At 43.0% G+C, this 27,949-nt stretch overlaps 1 protein-coding gene and 1 long non-coding RNA gene across 15 annotated transcripts in view; one reads left to right on the top strand and one right to left on the bottom strand.

Moving 5' to 3' along the window:
- The window catches only part of RERE (arginine-glutamic acid dipeptide repeats), a 465,254-nt gene that overhangs the window by 411,326 nt on the left and 25,979 nt on the right, over positions 1-27,949 (top strand). The gene's annotated exons all lie outside the window — the stretch shown is intronic.
- Positions 40-27,949, bottom strand: LOC103877682. Its single transcript, XR_001900963.2, has 3 exons — positions 27,246-27,949; positions 17,915-17,963; positions 40-222 (listed from the first exon to the last, which is right to left on the bottom strand). It is a non-coding gene; the product is annotated as an uncharacterized LOC103877682 (long non-coding RNA).

Below are 27,949 nucleotides of genomic sequence, written 5' to 3'. Positions count from 1 at the left end.
ATTCTTTATTCACAGTAGGATTCCTTGGCCAACTTATAAATATATGTGCTTGCTTTGTATCCTAGAGCTGTTGAGATGCGAACTGTCTCATAAGGTAGCAAAGGGCACTGTGATGGAAGCTTCTGTTTGATCGGTGTCCTGGAATCTGCTCCGTCCCCTTCTCTGGGCAGAAATGTGGTCCTGCTTCCTTCTGGGTTTAGGTCCTGGGAGCCTGTCACAATTCTGTCACACAAAAAGAGAATTCTGTAATGACCATCACAGCTGTATCATTTCAAGGTTCTATGCTAAAAATGTGCAGATCACCAAACAGTTGGCCACTAAGAGAACCTGTACCACAGAGGGTTTCCTAATGCGAATGCCCGCCCCAAACCCTGCAGACAGCACTTTCTGGACTTTATCCTCCGTGTTCATTAACTTTCCACTGATTTAACAGTTCTAACCAGAGTTATTCTTGATCTTTGATGAAGTGGATTTTTGAAACTTGGGTGTTTTGTTGTGGAGATGATGCAGGGCCCTGTAGCACATTTGTGGCAGGGTTCTTTTCACCCTTTCCACAAAGTTGTATGAACTCGGACTTTTACCTGGGCTGAAAATATGGTCTACAATTATGTATGTATTAATACTTCTTAGATTTTTTAAGATTCTAACTGGACTAAATGGAATTCTCAATTTTCAACCTGTTCTAGTTATTCTGAACTATTCTCCCTCTCACAAAAACACATGCAGATACACAGAAATTTATTTTGTGTGTAACACTTGACTTTCAAAAAGTTTGGGTTATTCTATGCATAATTTTTTTAAAAACCATTTGGTTTAAAATAATTTCAAACTTCAAGAATTTGCAAGAAGAGTATACAGCATTCCCATATATTCTTTACCCAGATTCTCCAAATATTAACATCTTAACACATTATTTAACCCTCCTTTTGTGTGTGTGTGTGTGTGTGGTTTTTTCCCCCACATGAACCATTTGAGAGTAAGTTTCAGACCTGTTGCCCCTTTATTCCTAAAAATGCGCCTTAAAAAATAAAAAAGTTGCAGTACTGCCTTTTTCTCCTTAAAATATTAATCTGACTGGGGACAGTGTCACGCCTATAATCCTAGCACTTCTGGAGGCCAAGGAGGGAGGATTGCTTGAGTCCAGGAGTTCGAGACCAGTCTGGGCAACATCGTGAGTCCCTGTCTGTACAAAAAAATAAAAATAAAAAAATTAGCCAGGTATAGTGCCACGCACCTGTAGTCATTTGAACCCAGGAGGTCAAGGCTGTAGTGAGCTGTGGTCACACCACTGCACTCCAGCCTGGGAAACAGTGAGACCCTGTCTCAGTTTTAAAAAAATATGAATCTGGTAGATTGACTCACTTAGAATCCTACTACTACAGTTAAAAATCATGATACACTTAAGTTTGGCTTTGTAGTTGTTAGGGGGAGAGGGAAGGGGTGTGTTTTTAGTAATTTTTTTCCCCCTTGAAAACGCAGAAGAATATACAGTAGGAAATTAAAATCAGGCCGGCCGTGGTGGCTCACACCTGTAATCCCAGCACTTTGGGAGGCTGAGGCGTGCAGATCATGAGGTCGGGAGATTGAGACCATCCTGGCCAACATGGTGAAACTCAGTCTCTACTAAAAACACAAAAATTAGCTGGGCGTGGTGGCGCGTGCCTGTAATCCCAGCTACTCGGGAGGCGGAGGCAGGAGAATCGCTCGAACCAGGGAGACGGAGGTTGCAGTGAGCCAAGATCGCGCCACTGCACTGTACAGCCTGGCAACAGAGTGAGACTCCGTCTCAAAAAAGAAAAAGAAAAGTCAGTAATTACATTCCATCACTAAGAGATGACCACTAATTAACAATTTGACCCATATTCTTCAGACTGTTTCTAGGCATTTATCAATAAATATTTTAAACAGAAATGGCCTCATTCTGTTCTATAACCGAATTTTTTATTTTATTTTTATTTTATAACTGTTTAAAACTTATCTATATTGATCTTTTGCTTAAAGCATGTATCTGTGGAGTCATTTTTGATGGTTACATTTGAAAAGACATCATAATGTTATTAACCAACTTCTAGTTTTGAACATTTGTTTTCCTTCCCGGGGTATTTTGTGGGGAGCGGTTACTGCTGCAAAAAAAAAATTCTTAATAAGTGACTTTGTTTTATTTTGGGGCAGTTATTTCCTTAAGATTCATTCCCAGAAATATTTATTTGAAGTAGTATGTGCATTTTTAAGGCCTTTGGTAGCCAGTGCCTTGTGTCCTCCTGAGAGATTATATTGAGCATACTGCTACCAGCAGAGCCATGCTCACCTCTCACTCTTGACCATCAGTCACTATTCTTTCAGTGTTTTAACTTAGCCTGCGGTCTTCTTTGTCTTCAAAAACTTTATGATACTTCGGACAACACCTCTGCTACTCCCCTGTCCACCCCCACCCCCCAAAAAAGGAAACCCAAAAAACCGACATATAGTCAGTTGGTTTATTCCAAAGAAGTGGCACAGGGACCAGGGGCTTCATCTCCCCAGCTCTGGCAATATTTTGGTGACTGTCTAGGGCTGATAGTCATCCTCAAGGAGGGTGGGGTGAGGAGCCAAGCTTTCAGGACCGAGCTTGGCTCTGTATCACCTCACCCAGAGCAGCCTTCCGCCTGGCCCTGACACGGTCGGCACAAGTCTACTGCCATCTAGCCCACCTTTGTAAGTAGCTGTATAGATTGTCGGCCCTGGTGTGCTTTTACTGTGGTTTTTGATTACCCAAGGACTCTTCTTCTCTCTCACTCTGTTAATCAAGAAGTAGTTTAATCTAGTCAACAATTACTGTGGGAGAGTAATCTCAGATTAGAATCTGTGAGACACTCTGCTTTTAAAAACCAAGGATGATTTGAAATTAAAAAGCTAAGGTTTTGGCCAGGCTGACACCTGTAATCTCGGCACTATGGGAGGCTGAGGCAAGAGGATCACTTGAGGCCAGGAGTTGGACACCAGCCTGAACCTAGTGAGATTCTGTCTCTATGTTCTTAAAAAAAGCTGGGCGCAGTGGCTCAGGCCTGTAATCCCAGCACTTTGGGAAACCATGGCGGGCAGATCACAAGGTCAGGAATTTGAGACCAGCCAGGCCAACATGGTGAAACCCCGTCTCCAAAAAATACAAAAATTAGCTGGGTATGGTGGGGCATGCCTGTAGTCTCAGCTACTAGGGAGGCTGAGGCAGAATAATTGCTTGAACTCGGGAGGCAGAGGTTGCAGTGAGCTCAGATCACGCCACTGCACTCCAGCTTGGGCGACAGAGCAAGACTCCGTCTCAGGAAAAAAAAAAAAAAACTGGATCATTGGTTTAAGTACCCCTTTCCCAGCACCAGCGCCTCCCCCTGGCAGTTTTACAGGTGAATATACTCAATATTTAATTAACAAATCTTTAAGCTATTTCTCAGAGACGAGGAAAAGAAGGCAAGCTTCACAACTTTTTTTAAAAGGCTAAGTTTAACCTTGATCTCAAAACCATGTAAATACAATGTAAGAAGGAAACATTTTTTGTAGGCCAGTCTCTCTCCCTTCACTAAGCAAAACATAAAATGTCTTAAGTGGAATATTAACAAACTGAACCCAGCAATGTATGAAAAGTACTACATGGCGACCAAGTAGGATTTATCCCAGGAATGCAAAGATAGTTTACCATGAAAGACTCTAGTCTTATGTTCCAGCTTTCTACCGTCGCATGACATACCATCTCAAACCCATCCAAAACGGTATAAAACAACCTTTTTGTTCTGTGTATGAATTCCATGGTTCAGGAATTTTGAATGGGGCAGTAAGGGTGTCTTTGTGCCGTGATTTCTGGGGCCTCAGCTGGGAAGACACAAATGGCTGGGTGTGACATAAACAGCTGTGATCTTCTTTACTCACACGTCTGCCACCTGGCTGTGATGGTGACTCTGAGGCTGGACTCAGCTGGGATGGAAACCTGGAATACCTATACTTGGCCACTGCATTTGGCTTGGGCTCCCCACAGCAAGATGGTTGGCTGCATTCTGTGGCCGTTTCTGACCTAGCCTTAGAAGTTACACAGTATTGGCCAGGCGCCACAGCTCATGCCTGTAATCCCAGCACTTTGAGAGGCCGAGGCAGGCAGATCATGAGGTCAAGAGACTGAGACCATCCTGGCCAACATGGTGAAACCTCGTCTCTACTAAAAGCACAAAAATTTGCTGGGTGTGGTGGTGCACACCTGTAGCCCCAGCTACTCAGGAGTCTGAGGCAGGAGAATCACTTGAACCCGGAGGTTGAGGCGGAAGTTGCAGTGAGCCAAGATCACGCCACTGCACTCCAGCCTGGTGACAGAGCAAGATTCTGTCTCAAAAAAAAAAAAAAAAAAAAAAAAAATTAACACAGCATCACTTCTACTGTATTGTATTGTTTACAAAACAATCACTAAGTCCAGTTCACATTCAAGGGAAGGGAAAGTAGGCTTTTTTTTTCTTCTTCTTTTTTTAGATAGGGTTTTGATGTCGTTTAAGCTGAGTGCAGCGGCATAGTCACGGCTCACTGCAGCCTCGACCTCCCAGGCTCAAGCAGTCCTCCCACCTAAGCCTCCCGAGTAGCTGGGACTACAGGTGCATGACGCCATGCCTGGCTAATATTTTTATTTTTTGTAGAAATGAGAACTGTCTCTGTTGCCCAGGCTGGCCTCGAATTTCTGGGTTCCAGTGATCCTCCTGTCTCAACCTCCCAAAGTGTTGGGATTATAGGCATGAGCCACTGCACCCAGTTATAGATCCCATCTTTATTTATTTATTTATTTTGAGACAGTGTCTCACTCTGTCGCCCAGGTTGGCGTGCGGTGGCAGGATCTCGGCTCACTGCAACCTCCACCTCCCGGCTTCAAGCAATTCTCCTTCCTTGGGCTCTGGAAGACCCCATCTTTTGATGGAGAGTGACAAGGTCACATTAAAGACTATGTGAGGTGGGAGACACTGTTTCGGCTGTCTTTGAAAATGTAGTTTGCCATTCACTGAGAAATAATATAATTCACTGAGAAACAAGTGCATTTGTTTCCATAGCTGCATAAAATTCAGTGGGCGAAACGCAGCGTTCCTTGTAATGATGGCTTATAGGAAACTAGGAATGACAGGACATCTCCTTAATGTGAAAAATAATAACTTCCAAAACTATATTGTCATATATATTTATATATGTGTGCGTGTGTGTGTGTGTATATATATATATTTTTTTTTTTTTTTTGAGAGAGAGAGTCTCACTGTGTCTGGAGTGCAGTGGTGCAATCATGGCTCACTGCAGCCTCGACCTCCTGGGCTCCCGTGATCCTCCCACTTCAGCCTTCTAAGTAGTTGGGACTACGGGTGCACGCCATCACGCTTGGATAATTTTTGTTTTCTTTTTTTCTGTTTTTTTTTTTTTTTTGAGATGGTGTTTCACCATGTTACCCAGGGTGGTCTCTAACTCCTGGATTCAAGCGATTACTGTTTCCTCAGCCTCCCAAAGTTCTGGGACTTTAGGCGTGAGCCACACATGTAGCCCCTGTGCATCATAATTAATGGTGAAACTGTCAATCCTTCACTGAAAATAAAGAGCAAAATAAGGTTGCCTACTGTCATCACTAATATTATTAGACTTTTTACTCAGATTTCTATATGACACAATTGGACAAAGACCCTATATATGTGTGTTTATGTAAAAGTATATAAATATATGGCCAGGTGAAGTGACTCACTCCTGTAATCTCAGTGCTTTGAGAGGCCAAACAGGGAGGATCACTTGAGGCCAAAATTTCAAGACCAACCTGGGTAACATAGAAAGACCCCATTTCTACAAAAATAAAAATATTAGCCGGCCATGGTGGCGTGTGCCTGTAGCCCCACTACTTGGAAGGCTGAGGTGGGAGGACTGCTTGAGGCCAGGGGTTCAAGTTACAGTGAGCTGTGATCATACCTCTGCACTCCAGTCTGGGCAACAGAGCATGAGTTTGTCGAACTATAATATATATGTATACACACACACAAATACACACACAAATATATATGACACAGGAATAGAAAGAAGAGGCAAAACTGATTTGTTTGTAGGTGATGCATTTAACCACATTAAAAATGTAGAGACTTAATTACTGGAACAAATGAAAATATAGAAAAATTTTACTGTTTAAAGATATTTTAAAAATCGGTAGTGTTCCTGTGGACCACCACCAACAAAGTAGAGAATGTAATTTATTGAAAATACGGAGCCAGGCCGGGCGCGGTGGCTAACGTCTGTAATCCCAGCACTTTGGGAGGCCGAGGTGGGCAGATCACCTGAGGTCAGGAATTCGAGACCAGCCTGACCAACATGGAGAAACCCCATCTCTACTAAAAATACAAAATTAGCTGGGCGTGGTGGCGCATGCCTGTTACAATCCCAGCTACTAGGGAGGCTGAGGCAGGAGAATCGCTTGAACCTGGGAGGCGGAGGTTGCAGTGAGCTGAGATCATGCCATTGCACTCCAGCCTGGGCAACAAGAGTGAAACTCCATCTCAAAAAAAAGATATGCAAATTCTTTATTTAAAAAAAAAAAGACATAAAATATTAAAAGATCTAAAAAAAAGGCATAGATAAATGGAGAGATGGTGTGTCAATGTTGATGGAAAAAGTACTCTACATTATAAGGACACCCTTACTCTCTCATTACTACATCATTTCAGTCACAGTTTTAACAGGGTTTTTTGTGGAGCCAGCAGACTGATCTGTGTGGTAGAATAAAGATCCAAGAATAGCAAGAAAATTAAGTAAGAAACAAGGAAGACAGGCTTTGTCCAAATGAACTAAGACTTACAAAGTTAGAGTAATTAAGACCTGGTGGTCTTGATGCAAAATAGAGACGTCAGTGTAATGGGGGCAGAACTATGTGATATCTGTGGGGAACTAACGAATTATTCAGTAAATGGTTTGGGACCAATGGGCTTAGCTGGCATAGGAACAAAATACAATAAGATTATAACTTCCAGATAAGTTAAAGCCAGGACAAACAAAACTTTAAAACTATAAGGAAACAGAACATTTTAATGTTCCATGAGTAGGGAAGGGTTTATAAGAAATAGTACAAAAAGTACAACTCAAAAAGTAAATGATAATATATTTATCTATATTAAGACTTAAAAAGTCTGTGTTTCATAGGGAACCATAAAGCGAGAAAAAAGTGACAGACTGAGAGAAGATATTTATAGCATAACAGAATTAGTATCTAGAATGCATGAAGAACTTGTATAAATCTGTAATAGATACAACTAGTTCAATAGAAAAATGGGTGAAAGATGAGAACAGGCAGTTTTATCTGAGGAAATCTGAAAAGTCTGGAAAGTTTTGCAGCCTCACTAACAAATAGGGAAATGCAAATTAAAATGCACATATTACTTCACACCCATTATATTTACAAAAAAGTTTATCAGTTTTAAGTAGAAGTGAGGTTGTTGAAAAGCAGGGACACTCATGTACTCTTAGTGGCCATGCACATTGATGCACCTGTTTCCTGTTGAGACATAAAGTAAAAATCACAGGTATCTGTAAAAATAGCAAATTTTTTGTAGTATAGCAAGGCCCTGTGCCTGATTCCATGGGTGTAGTGGATTGCATACCCAGCTGGTCTTCAGAGTCACCTGACAAAATCTGTTTTTAAGCTGCGTATTTTCTGGTGATCTTCCAGATTTGAGGAACACTCCTCCCCCACTCTAGAGTTCAGTGAATACTTCACTGGGGAGTCAAAACATAAATATGCATCGTAAGTAATAAAAAGGAAAAATCATTTAAGACTGGTAACAGGTGTTAGAAGCACTACGTGATTAATTGCCAAATAAATTGTAGAGGTGGTCATTGTTAATAGAAGGGGATCTTATTTTACACTGGGGTGGTCAAGACACACTTTACGAAGAAGCTGAGAATTGGACTAGGCCTTGAGTGATGGGGAGACGGTGAGAACCAGCCCTGAACAAAGCACACAGGAGAGCAGAGCCATGGAGATTCATCAGTCACACTCAGTACTAACCCCCTTGCCTGAGAGTCAAGACCTTTTATACTGTGGTCCAAATCAGCTTTTCCAAGCCCCTTCCCTGCTGCTTTTCTTTCTGCACTTCTGGCCCTTGCCAAACACTCAGACTTCCTGTCTGCCGTTTTCCTGCAGTGTTCTGCCCAGAATGCCTGCCCTTCTCTTACTCCATGTGGAAATGCTCTGTTTTTAAACTTAATTTCCTTCATTAATCTTTCTCTAATCTGAAGAGGATATAACTCCTTTGAACACCCCCGTAGAACATCGTGCCTCTCTTAGGGCCCTTCTCTAGCTCTGCTTTGTCTTGTGACTCCCTTTTTGGATTGAGCTCCTGAAGGCAAGGACTGTCTTACTCATATTATCTCCATCATGGTGCCTTGCACCTAGATGCTCAAGAAATATTTGTATTATTGAATTAAAGTTGAAAGTTGCAGTCAATCTTTTGAAGATTATTCTGGCAGCAGTGTGTATCAGAGAATAAAGAGCCTGAAATCAGAAAGTACAAATAGCAGAAGATCTTAGTCTCTGTGAATGAGAACAGTGAGAGCCTGAAGTCAGGGGATGGTGTCCAGTAAGAATGGGAAAGATCAGAAGAGCCAGGAACTTACTGCATATAGGGGAGGAGGTAATAATGGTCTAAGGAGCATGGATCCTCAAGGCTTAGAGAACTGAGAAGCCAGCAGGAAATAAAACTAGCACAGTTGGGTTAGTGCCATTTTGGTGACAGTTTCATGTGTTTTTTTGTTTGTTTTGTTTTTTGTTTTTTGGTTTTTTTTACATTTTCATGTGTGAGCATGATTTTGCTTAACATGAGTTTGGTAAATGTGATCAGAAAGGTTTTGTTCCCTGGTACATTTTACAGAATGGTTGCTAAGCCAGCAGAACTCAGAATTGGGTTCAAATCCCAGCTATCCCACTCATTCTCTGGGGCTTTGGGGTAAGTCTCTTAGATGCTGTAAAATTTAGGTTCCTCCGTAATGAAATGGGGGCACAAATAGAACCTCCCTCAGAGTCGTAGTGAACGTCAAATAAGGCAGCAGTGATTGAGCTCTTGTTAGGCACTAGACATTGTTCTAAGCACTTGAACTTACTTAACCTTCATAGCATCTCCATGAGGCAAGTGGTGGTGTTGCCATCACAATACATGTGAAGACAAAGGAGGCAGAGAGATGATGATGACTTGCCAAAGAACACGGAGTTCACACTGAATCGGAACTGAAACTTGGGCAGTGTGGCTGCAGAGCACCCAGTCTTGGCTGCTGTGCTGTTTCTGACTCAGTATCTGTCACATAGTAAACATTCCATTAGAATCAGCTCCTGTTTCTCCTCCCAGGGAAGACACACATTACATTTTGCCTGAGACAACTGTCTCACCAGATGTGTATACAGTCACGTGGTAGGCAGGAAAGCACATTTGTGAGTGTTAGTTCTCATGGTCCTTTGGGTTTTCCCTTACCTTTAAAATGCAAAGATGCTGTTGAAAGTGAATAAACTGACACTGTGGAGAAAGCACGATGTATCACACAAAATGCCATTGTGGAAAAAGTTCATTTTGACTGCTTAATGAGGGGAAAGGGGTCTCCTTTGGGGATGATGAAAGTGTTTTGGAATTAGATGTGAGGGCTGTACACATTGTGGATGTATTAACTGCCTCTGAATTGTAAACTTTAAAAGATTAATTTTATGTTGTGTGAATTTTACCTCAATAACAATTTTTTTAAGTTAATTCGAATTGGGTTTTACTTCTGGAAATTACAAAGAGGAGTAGTGGGCAATACTTTATGCTGTTAAAATTAAACTTGACTGGCCGGGCGCGGTGGCTCAAGCCTGTAATCCCAGCACTTTGGGAGGCCGAGACGGGCAGATCACAAGGTCAGGAGATCGAGACCATCCTGGCTAACCCGGTGAAACCCCGTCTCTACTAAAAAATACAAAAAAAAACTAGCCGGGCGAGGTGGCAGGCGCCTGTAGTCCCAGCTACTCGGGAGGCTGAGGCAGGAGAATGGTGTAAATCCGGGAGGTGGAGCTTGCAGTGAGCTGAGATCCGGCCACTGAACTCCAGCCTGGGCGACAGAGCGAGACTCCGTCTCAAAAAAAAAAAAAATTAAACTTGACTTATTAGACGGCTGACTGCTTTCATTGTTATCCACGGCTGAAAAGGAGATGAAAATCCTGCTTGTAGCTGAGCAATCTTTAGAAGTCTGCTACGTTCCTCCCAAATTCCATCACTCTAGTCAAGAGTAAGAGGATTTGATAATAGGGGACTGGTTTCCTCTCGGCTCTGTGATAACTGGGGACTGATTCCAGGAGGACAGGTACTTTGTATGTGAGTTTTCATGTACTTCACATTATGTCCATGTCACATTCTTCAACTTGATCAGCTTTTGAATTTTGGCACAGACAATAAACTCCACATTGAATTCAGCTCTAGAAGCTGGGATTCAAATTTAACCTCAGAATGGACCCCAAGTGATAGGACAGCAGCTCTTCCCCCTCCCACTTTGCTGATGGTAGGAACAGGAGAATTAGCATAGGTTGTCAAGAGATGATCTCCGCCCAGTTGTTCTGTGCCTTCTCATTTGTCACTAAGGCTCTTAGCCCTTGCTTGAAGGCTTGTGCTAATGTTCCTTGGGGGACAAGGTCTTTCTCTGGAATCCATTCAAGGTGGGTAGTTAATGGAATGGCTGTCCTTTAAGCACAGAGAAAGGGGTGGTGTCCCCTATGCCTTACAGAGCAGAATAATAATAATGGAATTGGTCCTCGTTCGAGTGTTCCTTCCCAGATTTGTGCTCCCATGTTCCTTGGACACTCTCACTGGCTGATTCTCTGCCTGAGCCTCTCCTGCTTCCTTCTGTGCCCCCACTGCAGGCCTTCGTTGCAGGCTGGTGGTTTTGGTTTTTGTTTTTGTTTCCTCTCCTCTTTTAGAAACACAAATGTCTTACATTCCCACAAAAGAATTTAGGAAATGAACCTGTTTACAAAAAGATCCACACAAGTTTGACGTTGCTTCCTCAAAGCACTTTGTTCGCAGTCACCCTTCTAGGTCAAGCTCACCTTCCTTCTAGGTCAAGCTCACCTTCACGTTTTTTTTCCTACCTCCAGCTTCAGATGCCTCCAGGTGCCTGCACAGCTGAGCAGGAGAGGTTCCTTTTTTTCCTAAACTAGTAATGCAGACAAGACCAAAGAGGAAATTGTTCTTTTGTTTTGTTTTTGTTTTGAGACATAGTCTCACTCTGTTGCCCAGGCTGGAGTGCAGTGGCGTGATCTCGGCTCACTGAAAACTCCGCCTCCCGGGTTCAAGCGATTCTCCTGCCTCAGCCTCCTGAGTAACTGGGACTACAGGCATGCATCACCACCCCTGGCTAATTTTTTATATTTTTAGTAGAGATGGGGTTTCACCATATTGGCCAGGCTGGTATTGAACTCCTGACCTTGTGATCCACTCACCTCGGCCTCCCAAAGTGCTTGGATTACAAGCGTGAGCCACTGCACCTGACCTGGAAATTGCTCATTCTTTGGTATTATTATTTTTAGTTTCTTTGTACTTGATTTATTCTGTGGGGAGGAGAAGGGGAATATACAGTATCTTACTACAGGAAATACTAGATACCCTATCTGAAAGTCTAGTAACAAACTTCCCTCATTGAATGCTTTTGGGTTGTTTGGCCCTTAAAATATGTTTTCTTTTTTATCTTATTTACATTTATTTACTCACTCAACCAGTCACTCAACAGACATTTGAGTTTCTATGGGAAAGACGTTTTAGATAGATGCTGAGGATATAAAAATGAGTAATGCAGTTTCTCTACCCTTAAAATATTAATCACCTGCTAAGAAATGCAAACAAAAACCAAGTGTAACTGTGGTAAGTGCTTCATGGAAATATAATATATACACTAGTAGTGGATTTTATGGTTTACAGAGCAAGTTAATGTATTATTATTTCCTTTTGGTAACAGTCTTCTGAAGCAATTGGGTGACTCTGGCTGAGAGCTGGGACTCAGACCTTGTGATTTGTCACTTTTTTGTTATTCATTCCCCCTCTCCAGCACTGAGTGATGTGGGATTCCATGACTGATAAGTTTGTTCTCTCTGCAGTAGCTCCTTCCTTCTTAAGTTAAATTACTGGAGAGTGGAAATGTGTGTGAATTCTTCTTCCACTCCCGCTGTCCTTAGACAAATTACTTCATCTCCTTGTGCTTTAGTTTTCTCATCTATAAAATGGTAATAATATTATCTGCTTCCCAGGACAGTAGTGAGAATTAATTGAGCAGTTGATGATCAGAATGATCTTGCCTGTATATAGTTGTTGAACTTCAAATATTTTGAGAATCTGAAAAGCAAGAAATATTTCTCAAAATTGTTTAATTTGGAATTGTGGGCAGTATGTTTAGCATGCTTCCAATCAAGATTTTGGCGAAGCTTCTTAATAATGGGGAAAGCTCTGTATAGTGTTGTGTGCAAGATGAATTATGTCTGTTTACTTTGGATTTCAGCTCTGTCGTACCTGTACAGTTAGAGCCACCAGCATTAGAAATTGAAAGTTGGGATTATAGAATGTCGAGAAATGGCAGCTAATTTGGTTTTCCCGAAGTATAGGTCACCATCCTTCTTTTGTCTTTCTGGTCTCAGGAGCCCTTAGTGGAGAAGCAGGGATTTTTCTTGGGTTATAATGTATAGGATTTTGTAGTGTTTTAAGTCCCCAGGTGGAGATTGGAGGTGACCAGTCTTCATGGCAAAATCCTGGGCCTTGAGCTCCTATCATCTGAAGCTTCTAATTGCCCCTCAGATGATAAACAAAAAAATGAAGTTTTAAAAGGTATTTTTATATTTTAATATCTTTTCTTAGTGACATTTTCAACCCTATAGTTTTTACTTTTACCTGGATACTAGTAATCCATAGTTGATTTGATGCCATTAAACTTTCATTCATGTAAATTGTCTCTGTATTATGTAGTTGCCCAGTTATGGATGTATCAGAGTTGAGGGTTGTTATTTTATCTTACCTATGCTCTTCAAATAATATTGATAACAGAAATAACCAGAAATGGACCTTGCCTGCGCTTGGGTCCATTTGTTGGGAGATGCCCAGTATGTTTTATTAACACTGTGTACTATTTTTAAAAAACCTTGACCTGTTAGGAAACCAACCCCATTTTATGAGCAGAATTAAATGGGATATGGAAAGGGGGAGTGCTCACCCAGAGCAGTTTAGATTGAGTCAGCAAGAGAAAGGAGGGTCCCCTAAGCCACTGCTCTTTGTCACACTATGGTCCAATCAGAAAAGCCCAGATGATGTGGATGCTATGGTTCCTGGCTTTGGGCCCCCAGTCACACAGGCCACACTAAATAGGATACTGCATTTTACTTGGCATTTATTGCCCTTGATGGAGACGGAAACTATTGTATTTGGATCTTCCTAGAGCAGTTAGTGAACTGATGGTGCAGTAGACTAAAAAATTCACAGAAACATCTGGAAAGGTAAGATCAAGTACTATAAAATGTAGGACAGTATCTGGCAAAATAGCTTCCTTCTTGGTAGGTTGCTTCTTTGGGAACTTGGGGACGAATCCCTGCAGAATTCCTATCTGAGCACCTTACTATTCCTTTTTGTGAGTAAGCCCACCACATTCTCCTTCTCCTACTTTCAGGATAAACTTTATCATGGTATTTTGGTGCACATGTTCATTGGGTAGTATCCAACTATATTTTCCACCATCTCTACATGGTTTAGAATCCTTTCGTTTTCTATGAAATAGAAACCCTTGAAAATGCCCCCAGAGAATGCACATCGTGTTCTCTGCAGCACTCTGTGTGGCTTGCTTCGGTCAGAGGGCTGCTTCACAAAGAGCTGAAACTTTGCTCGCAAACATCCCTCCAGGGCTGGTAATCTTCCAGACAGGATGGCCCACTTGATAGAAATGTTTTCAGCACAACCTTGTGGCAGATGTTTGCTCTGGTGTGCTGGCGTAACAGATGCTGACCATAACTCTTGAGGGCCTCCACGTCCCTTGTAGATGGACTCTACTGCTAGTGTGAGTTATGCATACTTTGGAGCCATAATTAAAGCTCCTAGATGGAGGGGTAGGGGTGAATATTGACTGTGTTCAAAGCAGGTATTTATGGTTGATAGGGAATTTTGTCTTGGCTGAGTTTTTAGAAAGCTAGGAATGAATACTGAGACCCAGGGGAGAGGAAAAAGTTTTGGCTAAGCTTATTTTTATCTTTTAGATAGATAGATAGATAGATAGATGGAAAAAGTTTTGGCTAAGCTTGTTTTTATCTATCTATAGACAGACAGATGGAGATAGAGATACTCATTTTCCAGGTTAGGTAAAAATATAAGCATAAAAGGATTTTTTTTTTTAAAAAAAAGGATTTTGTTAGATTTAGCTTTTTTGATTTTTTTCAATTGTGTATTTTGTTAATTTCTATTTCTTACAAATGCCTTCTTTGAGGTTTTTGGTCTCAAGAATGAATCATTAACCTGAAACCTCTTGAGCATGTACATGACTTTTTAGGTTATTTCTTTACAACATAAAAGTCAAGTTGTTACTAGATTTCTTTATACTTATTCGTCTTACAGATATTTATTGGAGATCTGTAGAACACTGAACATTGTGTGAGATGTGAGAAATGCAGCAATAAACAAAAGACATGTTCCCTGGTTTCTAGAATTTTAATACTTTTTTTTTTTTTGAGACGGAGTCTCACTCTGCCGCGCAGGCTGGAGTGCGGTGGCGCGATCTTGGCTCGCTGCAGCCTCTCCCTCCCGGTTTCAAACAATTCTCCTGCCTCATCCTCCCGAGTAGCTGGGATCACAGGCATCCACTACCATGCCCGGCCAATTTTTATATTCTTTAGTAGAAACACGGTTGGCCAGGCTGGTCTAGAACTCCTGACCTTGTGATCCACCCGCCTCGGCCTACCAAAGTGCTGGGACTACAGGCGTGAGCCACCATGCCCGGCCTCTAGAATTTTAATTCTGTGAAGAAGACAGATTAGGTGAATAATTAGATATATAATTATAAATTCTCATAAGTGCAATAATAGAAATCTACTTAGTATTATGAGAAATTATGACAGTGGGACCTAACTTAAGAAAGGAATATCTGAAGATATTTCATTTCAGTTATGACCCCAGGAATGAGGAGGGAAGGATAGAATCAGAAGAGCCCCCCCAGGCCAAGGGATCAGCCTGTACAGAGGCCCTGGAGAAGGATAGGCTTGGAACTTAGGGGAAGCTGAAAAAATAAGTGTAGCTGGAGTGTATGGAGCAAAAAGGAGAATGGGGAGGGGTGAAGTAGCAGTGACGGGGAGAGGTCAGGTCATGGGGGCCTTGCATGCTCCATGGCAGTAATAGCAGGTCCTGAGGGCCTCTCAGGTGCCAGACACTGTTCTCAGTCTTTACGTGCATCGGTTCATTGACCACATAGATAGGAGGCTGCGTAAGTTACCTAAGTATGTACAGCTTGGAAATACCATAGCTGGGATTTACTGTCAGGCACTGTGGCTTTTAGAGTCCATGCTGTTGAACGCCTAACTAGATTTTTGTGCTGAGAATGTGACAAGTTAATAAAGAATCTCAAACAGGGAAGTAACATCAGTTTTCCTGTTTATTTTGTTATTTTTAAGACAGAACGTGGAATTTGGGTTGTAGTAGGTCAAGGGGAGTGGAAACAGCACCGGGTAGGAGTCAGTGTGATCATGAAAGGTAACCCGGAGACTGGATAAGGGTGGTGGCAGTTGAGGCAGAGAGAAGTAAAGTTTTTTTGTTTGTTTGTTTTTAGATAATATTTTGGAAGGCAGGATTGGTGAGATTTGGTGTTGAATCAGAAGGGGCAAATCAGAGAGGACAGCGTCAGGGAGGATCCCCAGCTGGCACAGGAGCCACTGAGTAGGGGAAGTGCTGCTTGTTAAGATGGGGAGGTAAGTTTGGGAGGGAGAAGTGAAGATCAGGAGTTCCCTCTTGTATAGCTAGTTTTGAGATGTATGTATGTTTTATGGAAGAATGGATTCAAAATGTACATCGTTTAACTGGATAAATACGATATTTAAAAAAAATAGTTTTAAAAATATTTACTAGATAGAAAGGAATTAGTTGGGAGAATTTTGGACTTAGGTTTCTGGGGCTGTATCTTCACTACTGTTTGGGTCTCCGAATGAGACTGATAAATTAGTGCCCCTTCTCCCTTCCCCAAGTTCTGAACAAAGAGAGATGGGTTCAAAATATTACCTCTAGTTATTGATATGGTTCGGACTGTGGGATGTAGATTAGTGGGCAGGGGAAGAGCCTCCCCTGGGGAAGAGGACAAAAAAGAGCAGCTAGCTGCCAAAACCGTGAGGACGCTGAACCGTGCATGCCAGGTTTGTTTTTTCCACTCCCCAGATCAGCAGCTTCCCTACCTGGGGGGGAGTGACAACTGGCCAGGAGTTGTGCCAAAGGCCTCTGTGTACGTGGGTGTAGCTGTCTGGAGCGGGGTCTCTGCTCTTCTGTATGTTCTTGTTTCTGCAGATGTGTCACAGGATGCCTCTGGGTTCAGATGTGGAGTGGTTGGTTGTGGCACATGGCTCTGCTTCAGGTCACAGGATGACTGTCTCTAGGTCTTGGATTTTAGGTGTCTGGTATTGGTTTTCCTTTTTCCTGTACATGCCCACCTCCTTATGTTAATATCCTCACCATCTAACTACTCTTGTTCTTAACCCATGATGTATTTTCACTTCTGCCAGAGAAATTCCGTCGAGTTTGGCTTTGTATCTTGACAGGCCCACAGACAGAGAGATTGAACAGGATCTTAGGGGAGACGCTCTTTGGCCATAGGCAGTTGGAGGTGATGAACTGTTTGCAGAAGTGGATGCATTTAAGAGACAGGGTCGTCATTGCTGCACTGATTTCTCCTCACAAATGGAAAACTATTAACGTATACAAAACAGTGTGCACTTAGCTGACGGATTGTTTTATTCGCATACTACAGTTGGGGCTTCATTTAGAGAGGGAAGCGGTAAGGTTCCCTCCATGCGACCTTCCATGGTGGCTCCCTGACTTCTCCTCACAACATGAACCTCAGATTGACTGCAGAGCGTGGGTGACCAGAGAGAACTGCATCCCCTTCCTCATGGTTGTTTGTTAGCACGTGTGGTGGTAGGAGTCATGGTAGGGTCTTGCCTAAGACATTTTTTGTGTTGTTGTAAACAAGAGGCACAGCAACCTTGGCTTTTTGTGTTAGTCTGCCCCTGCTGGGATTCCCTAAAGTAGGGGCATCCACTGAGCCACACAACAGCAGAAATCTAGAAGTAAATGGAGGGGGTGGCACAGAGGTTTCTGAAATTGCTGTGAATAAAGAACAAGGCATTGACATGGCTTGTCAGTGGATGCTGGGGATGAAGGTTTTAGTACCTTCCATTTATGTATTTAGTTTTTCAGGTTTTACAGACACGAGAGTGGGTTGATATGAGTTCATAGACATATTCTTCATACCCCCGAGGCTACTTGTGCTGTAGATTATATTTGGAGACTGTTGACACCTATAGAGTAGTCATTTTCTGCCTTATCTAGAAGCACAGCTCTGCTTATTTTAGACTGACTTTGATAATTTTGAAGATTTCATGTCACCCTTCCCAGCTCACACACGTCTTTCTAAGAAGTGTCATTTCATAAGCACTATACTTTCCTAAAGATAATACAACAAACACTTAGGAAAACTGATTCTAAGGAAGAAGGGGAGGTCCTGTGGGTTTGAAGAGCTGGCACACAGAAGTGTGCTCCCAAGCGGGAGCATCCCTGCAGTGGGTGTGCTGTGGAGCTCGGACAGCACCTTTAGAGTGAGCAGGCAGTCGGCAATAGGGAAAAGTGAGGTCAGGTGGAAGAGAAGTCATTAAACCCCTTACCTGGCTGGCTAATGAGCAAGGAAGTACTTGCATGTCATTTCCAAATTATCTGTAGAGAAGAGAAACCTTTATTTAAATGCAGAATTGGAATATTTGGCAATCTTCTGGTTTAATTTTTTTTTAATTAAATATTGAAGAGTTAAAAGAATGTAACATTTGTGTATGGTATAAAAACAGCCACACTGTTGCCACCACACAGCTTAAGGTTGCACAGACTGTTCCCTCTCCAGTGCAATCCCCCGTCCTTTCCACTCAAAGATAACCACTACACTGGATATTCTGCTCTAACCCCTTCCTTTTCCTTATGGCTTGCCTCATATATGTGTATTCCTACACAGTATATTAGTTTTGCATGTCTTTGAACTTCCTGTGAATGGAGTCATGGAGGAAGAATGTCCTGCACCTTGCTGTTTTCATTCCTCTTTATCCCGAGAGGCAGCTCTGCATCCTGTGGTACTTCACAGCCTTGTGTGAATAGAACATCTTTTCCTTCTCTTTTCTGCTGTTGATGGACATTTCAGTTGGTTCCAGTGTTTTGCTGTTACATACAGTTCTGCTGTAAACGTTCTTGTATACATCAACTGGTACACATGCACACGAATTCTTCAGGGTATAGTTAAGACAATTTTTGAGTTATAGGTATGCATATCTGCTATTTTACCAAGTGAAGCCAGATTGTTGGGTTTTTTTCCAGCTGTATATAAGAATTCCAGTAACTTCACATGCTTGCCAACACTTGATAGAATTAGACCTTAAAATGCTTACCAACATTATAAATTTGAAATGTCTGAGTGATTTTAATTTGTATTTCCCTGGTTTCCAGTCATATTGGGCATCCTTTAATGAGTTTATTGGCTATTTGTGTTTCCTCTTTATGAAGGGCCTATATAAATCTTTTGCATACTTTTCAATTGGATTGTCTTTTTCTTGATTTGTAAGAGTTCTGGATACTCATCTTAAATAATGTATGTTGCAAATACCTTCTAGCTTGTGTCTTATCTTTTCACATTTTTTATGATTGATTAAAGATTAATATGTTGTTAATTTAAACGATTTTATCCTCTCTCCTTAAATATATCAATCTTTATGCTTTGAGCTTTTATTTGTAGGAAATCTCTCTTGGTCATTTAGGCAGTCTCCTATACTTACTGTTCTCTAAAATTTTGTAATTTTGCTTTTCATATTTAAGTTCTTAGTCCCTGGGTTTGGTGACTATGTAGCATAAAGAAGGAGAGCAGATTTACTTGTTTCTGTAATAAACCACCACGTGTCCCAGTGTCATCTCTGGAGAAGTCCAGCCTTTTCTCCACTGATTTGTGTTGCCAGCTATGTCAGAGTGCAATTTCCATAAGAGTGTGAATCTGTTTCTAAGCCGTTTTGTTCTGTTGGGCTCTCTGTCTATCCCAGTAGCTTCACTGTCTAGCTTTAGGATAATTGTTTATAGTTGACTTGGCAAGTCCCCTACCTTTTTCTTGTTTTTCAAGAGTATCTTGATGAGTGGCACTTTATTCTTCTTTAAAATTTTTAAAATCAGCTTGTCTTGTTCACAAACTAACCAGCTGGGATTTTGAATGAAATAGTGTTGAATCTATTTGAGTATGTTCCCTTTATCTTTTTTCTACTTGTGCAGTCCTTTCAAGTCATATTTTTATCCTCTCTCCTTTCTGCACACTACTTCTGCACCCAAAGTTGCAGCTTTTCCCCTGAGAGAATATATAGTAGATTTCAAAACCTTTGTCTTCTGTGTTATCTCCTTGAGGTAAACTTCACTTGAAAATCCAACACAAAGAATTTGGGCATTTGAGGAATTTGTATTTCCCTGGTTACTAATCATATTGGGCATGCTATAATGAGTTTATTGGCTATGTGTCTTTTTCATGAAGGGCCTGTGTAAGTCTTTTGCTTATTTTTCAATGGATTGTCCTTTTGTTTTTCATTTGTAAGAGTTCTGGATATTCATCTTAAATAATGTATGTTCAGTTCACTGCCTTCAGAAGGGAAGCCCTCTGGCTGTTTGGGATTCTATCTCGGCTGGGTTTCAGAGCTCAGGTCCAGGGAGTAGGAAGCCTTATTTGTGTGGTTTCACTGTCTTTACAAGACAGGGCTGCACAAGCTCATAGGACCTCAGGAATGTTCTCGTTATTGATAATGCCCATTATCAATGTGGGAAGGATCTCTTGGCTTGGGATCAGAGGGGTTCCTAAGAAGTTCTCTTGGCTCTATTTTATTCTTATGATTTATATAGGAGCAGTGGTAATTTTTTTTTTTTTTCTTTTTGGTCTCTCTGATTCTAAAGAAAAATTTGTGAGGAGAGAATAGTTAATTGTAGTCCTACAAGTTTTCTTAAATATCTTGATATTTTGACCAGTTGGGATATAAGTATTCATGAAATTTATAAAAATTTTTGTCTTCACCTACATGGAAGCTTAGAAACTACTGCTCCTTTGTGGTTCTTTTGACTGCTGTGAACCAGGGATTTTTTTTTTTTTTTTTTTTTTTTTTTGGTAGAAGGCTTCCCTTCAAGAAATAAAACTCTCCAGGTAGCTGGTCAGGCACTCTGAGGCCACAGTCGGTGGTGTTGTGTTACGTTGTTTTGTGTGGTCACCAGGAGCTGGAAGTGCATCGTTATCTGATACTCTTCAGGGTCCTTTCAGCATCTGGGGGATTGCTGTATTGCCTTTGTGAATTCACGGAAGGCAGGATTTAAAATGGGAGCCTGCCCCTGCTGCCATTCAGGTTTCTGTGGTTGCATCCAGGGTCTCCCTTGGATCAGTTATGATTTCTGCTTAAAGCACAGTGTCAGCTTTCCCTGAGAGTTTCTCTTGAGGGTTCGGAACCCTCTAGCTGGGCAGAGGGCAAACGGGCAGTCTGAAACTCTTGAGGAAGGAAGCATGGGGCTGTCAGTAGAAGTTAATAATCAAGTTATTTCTTACACTGTGATGGGTGTTGGTATTATTAATTCAATTGCCCATTTATATGTGAAACCCATTTTCATTTTAGACAGTGAACATGTTAAATTCTGAAATAGAAGTAGAATAATTCAAGAGATACATTTTCCTCGGTGCTTCCTCTAAAGAACAGTGTAGACCCAAGGCCATGCTTGACTCAGTCTTGCTAGGAATTCCAAGGAAGGAAGATGGAGGACACAGGACCTGTGGCTGGCAGAAATTGCCCTGCAGAGCTGCTTTTAGGTGGGCCCAGGAGGAAGGTGCCAGCACAAGAGACTTGTCAGGTGCTGCCCTAAGTTCAATTTTAGATTGTCCTTGAAGTGAATGTGGTTGTTGCATCAGCTGAGAGCTATGCCCATGACTGGCATGTTGATGGCCAGCTGTTGCCCTCTGCCACTCAGGAATGCTGGTGACATGCCACTGCCATTCCTGCCCACAGCAGGAGACAGAAAGTTTAGCTGGGACTGGAAAACAAGTAACCCGACCTCTTTATTAGTAGCCTTCTGGAACAGGTAAGTAAGAGTGTATAGAAGAACTGTTAATTGTCTTTTAACTAGAGGGAGCAGAGAAAATGCCTTCAAAGCATCTGGTTGTGGTGTCACAGCCTTCTGATCCAGATAATATGTGACAAGAATTTTTAAGTGATATTCATTAGTTCAGGTATTCATCACTCCTACCTAGAGTTAGCATATAACCGCTCATCTTTGCTGTTGCCGTAAGCAGATCTCACTCACCTCTTTATATGCTGCTCTGTGAGAGCAGCACTGTTTAAATGATTGCTTGAGTTCCCAGGAGAGGATCCCTGCTCTTCTTATTTACGCCCCTTTAAGATGTGTTTTAGTACCTCATTGCATCCAGAGAAGCACGTTCATTTTCTGAGCACATCAGCACATCTCTTTACTCCTATAGAGGGGACACATTACACAATTGACATTGTGTCCCGCAAGAAAAAACTAGAGCAGCAGAAAGAGGATGCGCATGACTCAGGGAGAGATGCATCTGTGTGCCTCCCAGCTTACACATTCCCGATCACACAGCCTAGAGGGACAGAGGGACAGCCACGATGTGGAATAAACAGTAGAACCCCGACCTGAGGAGGCAGTAGACCCAAGGAGGCTTTGGGGTGATGCAGTTGATTGTACAACCTGTTCCCTATGCTCAGCATCAGAAACACAGATTCTTTCTAGCTTAATTCCTAAAGAGTCTTTAGACCTTCTTTCTGCTAAGAGAGTTTGTAATCTATACCACCAGTTTTCATTCTGGGGTTTGTGACACTAATGAGTCCCACGTTACCACAAGTAAATTTTTTTGAAATTCGGCAATAGAATTCGTTATAGTAGGCATACATTTTTTATTTTATTTATTTATTTTTTGAGATGGAGTCTCACTTTGTCACCCAGGCTGAAGTGCAGTGGCGCAATCTCAGCTCACTGTAACCTCCACCTCCCAGGCTCAAGCGATTCTCCTGCCTCAGCCTCCTGAATAGCTGGGATTACAGGTGCGTGCCACCACACCCGGCTAGTTTTTGTATTTTTAATAGAGACAAAGTTTCACCATGTTGGTCAGGCTGGTCTCAAACTCCTGACCTTGTGATCCACCCACTTCAGCCTCCCAAAGTGCTAGGATTACAGGCGTGAGCCACTACACCTGGCCATTGGGCATAAATTTTAACATAAGTGTATGTTCTTCGACACATTTAAGAGTGGAGTGATGGTGTCATAAAATTAAACAACGGGACATCGTAAGTCCCTTAAGCTGGACCTTTCCAATCTGTGCATCAAAGCTACAGACGGCTCACAAACCCTGTAGTACGTAGCCTGATATAGATTGGCAGGTGCATTCTCTTGGTTTAGTTTTTATTCCTGCTGAAATGTTTATGATTTTGTGTGTCCTCATTCTGTTGCCGATTATGTAAGAATAGAAGCTGGAGCTGGGCTTCTTAGGTTGCATCAGTGGGCTGTGGGGCTGGTTCCTGTTGGGATCTTCAGACAGAATACTCTTCTCCTTGCCCAGTGCTTATCTTTCAGATTGTGAACTGGGCCCAGATAGCGTTATCATTCACCATCTCTAACATTCCCTTATTCTTTGACTACATAAGGCGCTGTAGTTTTAGGGGAAACATGATAGAGGAAGGACGTTGGTTGTATTAACCATTCTTTGAAAGGTTTTTTTTTTTTTTAATTCAGTCAATTAAAATAGTCCTTTAAGGTGTACTTAGTTGTGAGTTTGTAGTCCTTTTCCCAGATAGAAAAGGATGTTTAAGAAAAAATCCTGTCACTTACTGAGCATGTGTGCCAGGTCCTTTTTGGCACTTTCATCCTCACCACAACCCTGTAAAGGAGGGAGCTCGTGGCGACGCAGCCCAGGTTTCTAGATAAGGAGAGTCTCAAGGAGGTTCCTTAACCTTCCTGTGGTTGTTTTTCTCCACTTTTAAAATGAGGAAACAGAGGCCAAGAGAGAGGTTAGGGAATTTGCTCAAGGTCGTGCAGCCAGTGGCAGCCGTTCTCACTCAGTGTTCCGAGAGTTAAGCCTCAGAAGCCAGGCATCCATTGTATGTAATGTAGTTAACATCTTTCCTGTGCATCTAGAAAGGTACTTGTTATGTTCCATTCGTAGGAGAATTGAGAAAATATTAATAGTCGCTTCGTTTTAAGAACTCCAGTTGAAAAAGGCTAGACAGTCGATGCTTGTTCATTGTTTTTCTCCATTCTTCCCCAACATGCGTGTGCACACGCACACACACGCGTGCGCGCGGCTGAGCCAAGGCCTAAGCTGAGAATTGAGTTTCCTCATCCATGTGGAGGCAGCTGTGAATGCCACCTGGTTCTGAAGAAATTGGGATACTTGTGGGCACAAAGGTGGACCTGAGATCACTGGAGCCAAGCTGGTGGAGGCACTGACCACTGCGGTGGGCAGAGAGCTGTCATTACTGGTGCTTCAGGCCACAGCCCAGTAGGCTGTCCTTGTTCTGTTGTTTGTTTCCTTTCCTTTTTCCTTTTTCGTTTTCCTTTTCCTTTTTCCTTTTTCCTTTCCTTTCCTTTCCGTCTTGTCTTGTCTTTCTTGTCTTTTTTTTGAGATGGAGTCTCTGTCGCCAGGCTGGAGTAGTGCAGTGTCACGATCTCGGCTCACTGCAACCTCTGCCTTCCGGGTTCAAGCGATTCTCCTGCCTCAGCCTCCCAAGTAACTGGGACTACAGGCCTGTGCCACCACGCCCAGCTAATTTTTATATTTTTAATAGAGACGGGGTTTCACTATGTTGGCCAGGCTGGTCTCGATCTCTTGACCTTGTGATCCGCCTCCCTCAGCCTCCCAAAGTGCTGGGATTACAAGCATGAACCACCACACCTGGCCCATTCTGTTTTCTTAAGAGCCTAGCAGGATGGCTAGCTTGTAGGCATAATCCCAGAGCCTCTTGCTATCTGCCTGTGGGAAGCCTGTGTGTGCTCTAGCACACTGAAGGAATTTGGGGCTCACTTTCTCCTGCTTTTGAGCTTTGGTCGTGTGTTATTACTAATCCTTAGAGGAAGATTTTGACTAGAACCACCTTCCTGAGTGCTCTTAAGGCAGGTTCAGAGGATTCTCACAGCATGAAATGAGAAAACACTCAGCCTCAGAAAAATGGAAGTTATTCTTTTAGTGCCAAAGTGTCATCGGACCAGAGTGCAGCTTGGTTAATTCAGGTTAAGACTTAGCCCCTGGAACAGTGTCGAGCCAAGGCTTGTGTGGTTCATCGTAGGTTTGTAAAACAAAAAACACATGTGTTTGGTAAATTCCAAGTGCACGTTAGTGCATACGCATATGTGCAGGAACACTACCCATAAGACTCTTGTTCTCATTTCACACTTGCGCATCCCCGGAGCTGGGGAAATCATTTTCATTTTTGAGAGTAACCTTAACTAATTAGATGGATCAAGGGACTCTTTGTTTTGTTTTTTATAATGTACAGATAAATTAAGGGAAATAATAATTATCTTGAAGAATTTTGATTCTCATAACTAATTTTCCATCTATGTATATTTAGCTCAATTTTGAAATGGTTCACTGAAAGATTTCCAAATTTCTTATCACTGAAACTGAAGTTATTTCACTTTTATGACTGTTAGTGACTTCTCTGTTTTATGTATTTCTGGTGCAGTATAATTCTCATACGTCTGTGTGTCTGTGATAGATCTCAGTTCAAATTAACATTTCCTGAGCACCCATCTTGTGCCAGGCACTCTCCTAATGATTGCTCAGGTTACAAGGTTTAGAGTGGCCACATCCCCTATTCACTTGCAGTTTAGAGTCCAGTTGGAGGAAAGGGAGGAGGGGAATCAAGTTAGAGACAGAACTTGATATCCTGCAGGACTCAGTGATGTATGAGCCACAGAAAGGTCACAGCTGAGTGAGAGAGTTGGTAATCATGGAAACAGGCGCATTAGAAACTCGCTTCCTATGGGTCAGTAAAGAGTGTGTATGAGGCGGTGTGGATGACAGCAGATAGAGCTGGCAGGGTGGGCCAGCAGCAACCAGGAGAACGGCATTCCAGGCGTCTGCACCCAAGGAGAGCCTGGGGTCAGAGGCAGGACATGTGGGAAAAACCATTGGTCCCTTTTACCCAGGGAAGGACTCAAGAAGCCAAATGTGGTAGGAGATGGAGGCTCCAAAGCCCTGGCAGACAGTACAGCAGCACTGAGCACTTTCAGGACCAGGACCCCAAGGTCCAGCTCTGGAACACCCCTCTCTGCCCTGACTTTGGTTCCTCCATCAGCAGAGGGAGCTAACTCCCCAGAGGGGCTCCTGGGCCACGGGCTCAAGTCTGAAGTCACCTTAATGAGAAATCTCTACCTTTCTGTTCTCCTTCATTGCTGAGGGTTTTGACTCGTGTTGAAAAGTTTCTGAAGCTTTCTGCTGCTGGAAAGTCAAGAGCTTTTTTAAAAGCTTGAGTTTCCAACTGCAGAAAGCTTCAGAAACTTTTCAACACACGTGTGCAGCTGGAAACACAAGCTTTTAAAAAAACCTCTTGATGAGCCAGGCTTGATGGCTTACGCCTGTAATCCCAGCACTTTAGGAGGCCAAGGTAGGCGGATCATGAGACCAGGAGTTTGACACTAGCCTGGCCAACATGGTAAAACCCCATCTCTACTAAAAATACAAGAATTAGCCAGATGCAGTGGCACGTGCCTATAGTTCCAGCTACTCGGAAGGTTGAGGCAGGAGAATCGCTTAAACCCAGGAGGTGGAGGTTGCAGTGAGCTGAGACCATGTCACTGCACTCCAGCCTAAGCGACAGAGCAAAACTGTTTTAAAAAAGAAAAAAAAAAAGACCGGGCGCGGTGGCTCACGCCTGTAATCCCAGCACTTTGGGAGGCCGAGGCGGGAGGATCACGAGGTCAGGAAATCGAGACCATCCTGGCTAACATTGTGAAACCCAGTCTCTACTAAAAATACAAAAAATTAGCCGGGCGTGGTGGCAGGCGCCTGTAGTCCCAGCTACTTGGGAGGCTGAGGCAGGAGAATGGTGTGAACCTGGGAGGCGGAGGTTGCAGTGAGCCGAGATCGTACCACTGCACTCCAGCCTGGGCGACAGAGCGAGACTCCATCTCAAAAAAAAAAAAGAAAAAGAAAAAAAGCTCTGACGTAATGGAAAGCTTGTTGACTTTTGGGAGTTGTGTCTGGGATCTAGGCTTGAGCAGTGAGGACGCAGAGCTCATCGTCAGCACGGCTTGCTCTGAGGCTCTGTTAGGTGTTCTGATGCCAAGAGAGGCCTTTTGTAGTGTGGGCATGAAGGAAAAAGTTACTTCCCAAGAGAGGGCCAAGGGCGCCTTTGCATCACAAACCAATCCCAGCATAAATGTGTGTGGGTGGGAGGGTTGGGGTTATAGTGTGTCCTAGGAGCACAGTGACATACCTCCTCCTGCCACACGCCATGTCAGCCATGAGGTGGGCGTTGGAGTGGGGTGACTGAGGTCACCCATCGTGACAACAGTGGTGATTTGTCTCCAGAACAGGAGCTGCCATGATTTGATGCAGGCTAAGGTGTGCTGTGGAGAGTTTGTGGCATACGTGCTGCGTTAGGTGAAGTGATCCCACCCAGCCCGAGAGGCTTCCCTGCTACACATTGTGTTCCAGAGGTCTAGGTCCGTCTGGCATTCAAGTTGTGTGTTAAATGGAAAAGGAAGCTCCTGGCTCTCCTCTGGGGAGTTAGCTCCATCATTTTTCCAAATTCCCTTTGGGGTAGGGAGCAGCTTCCTAGTCTCTAGACAGCGACCCCCTTGTGCTATGGGCCCCACGTGCATAGCAGCCTGCATGGGGTGGCACTGCCAGTCCCACACTTCCTGGGCCTCTTGAGGGAGAGCCAGCTGTCCTCTGTAAAGAACCTTTGAGGAAACTTAGATACGTACCAGGAGAGAATCCCCGGAGCCCGTATGTCACAGTCACAGATTCGGAGACCTTGGCTGTTTCCATAAATTACACCCCAACCCCTGGTGGTTCCCGTCATGTGTGTTTTCTCAGCTGCAGTGTGCCTGTTGATGTGGGGAACCCAGAACTGTCTCTTGGAAACCCCTGGAACCACAGAGTTGTGGTGGTCAGAGAGCCTCACACATTTGCCTGTGAGACTCTGGAGGGTTCTTCCTTTGTGTTCTGTTGGCAACAGTTTTCCTTCCCATCTTGTGGTTCTCTTGCTTCCCCTGTGTCCCTTCATGTGAGCCAGCCGTCTTAGATCCACAGCATCTGAGAGCTGTTCTGGAGTTGGGCTGGTTCTCCTGGGTCAGAATGCAGCCGTCGTGAGGGAACTGTGTGGCATTTGCCCTTTAGAGCTGCTAGGATAAGCTGTGAGGTTTGGCCCCACTTAAAGTAGAAAATTATGTGGCTATTTTCCACGTTGCTCTACCCTTTGGCACCTGTTTTTTTCCCGCAGCAGACTGCATCTTCACTGCTGGCAGTTAGCTTCATGAGCCCCGTCTCACAGCCCAGGGCTTAGAGGTTCATTCTGCAGGCCTCACTTTCTCTGCTGGTTCCTCTCTTTTCCTGGAGGCTCACCATGAAGCCCTGTCCTTAGGCTTTTGTATTAGTCTGCTGTGGTTGCCGTAACAGAATACATAGA

This window comes from Papio anubis, chromosome 1, assembly GCF_008728515.1.
Source record: "Papio anubis isolate 15944 chromosome 1, Panubis1.0, whole genome shotgun sequence".
NCBI classification, from domain to species: Eukaryota; Metazoa; Chordata; class Mammalia; order Primates; family Cercopithecidae; genus Papio; species Papio anubis.
This window is presented reverse-complemented; position numbering and strand designations above follow the sequence as displayed.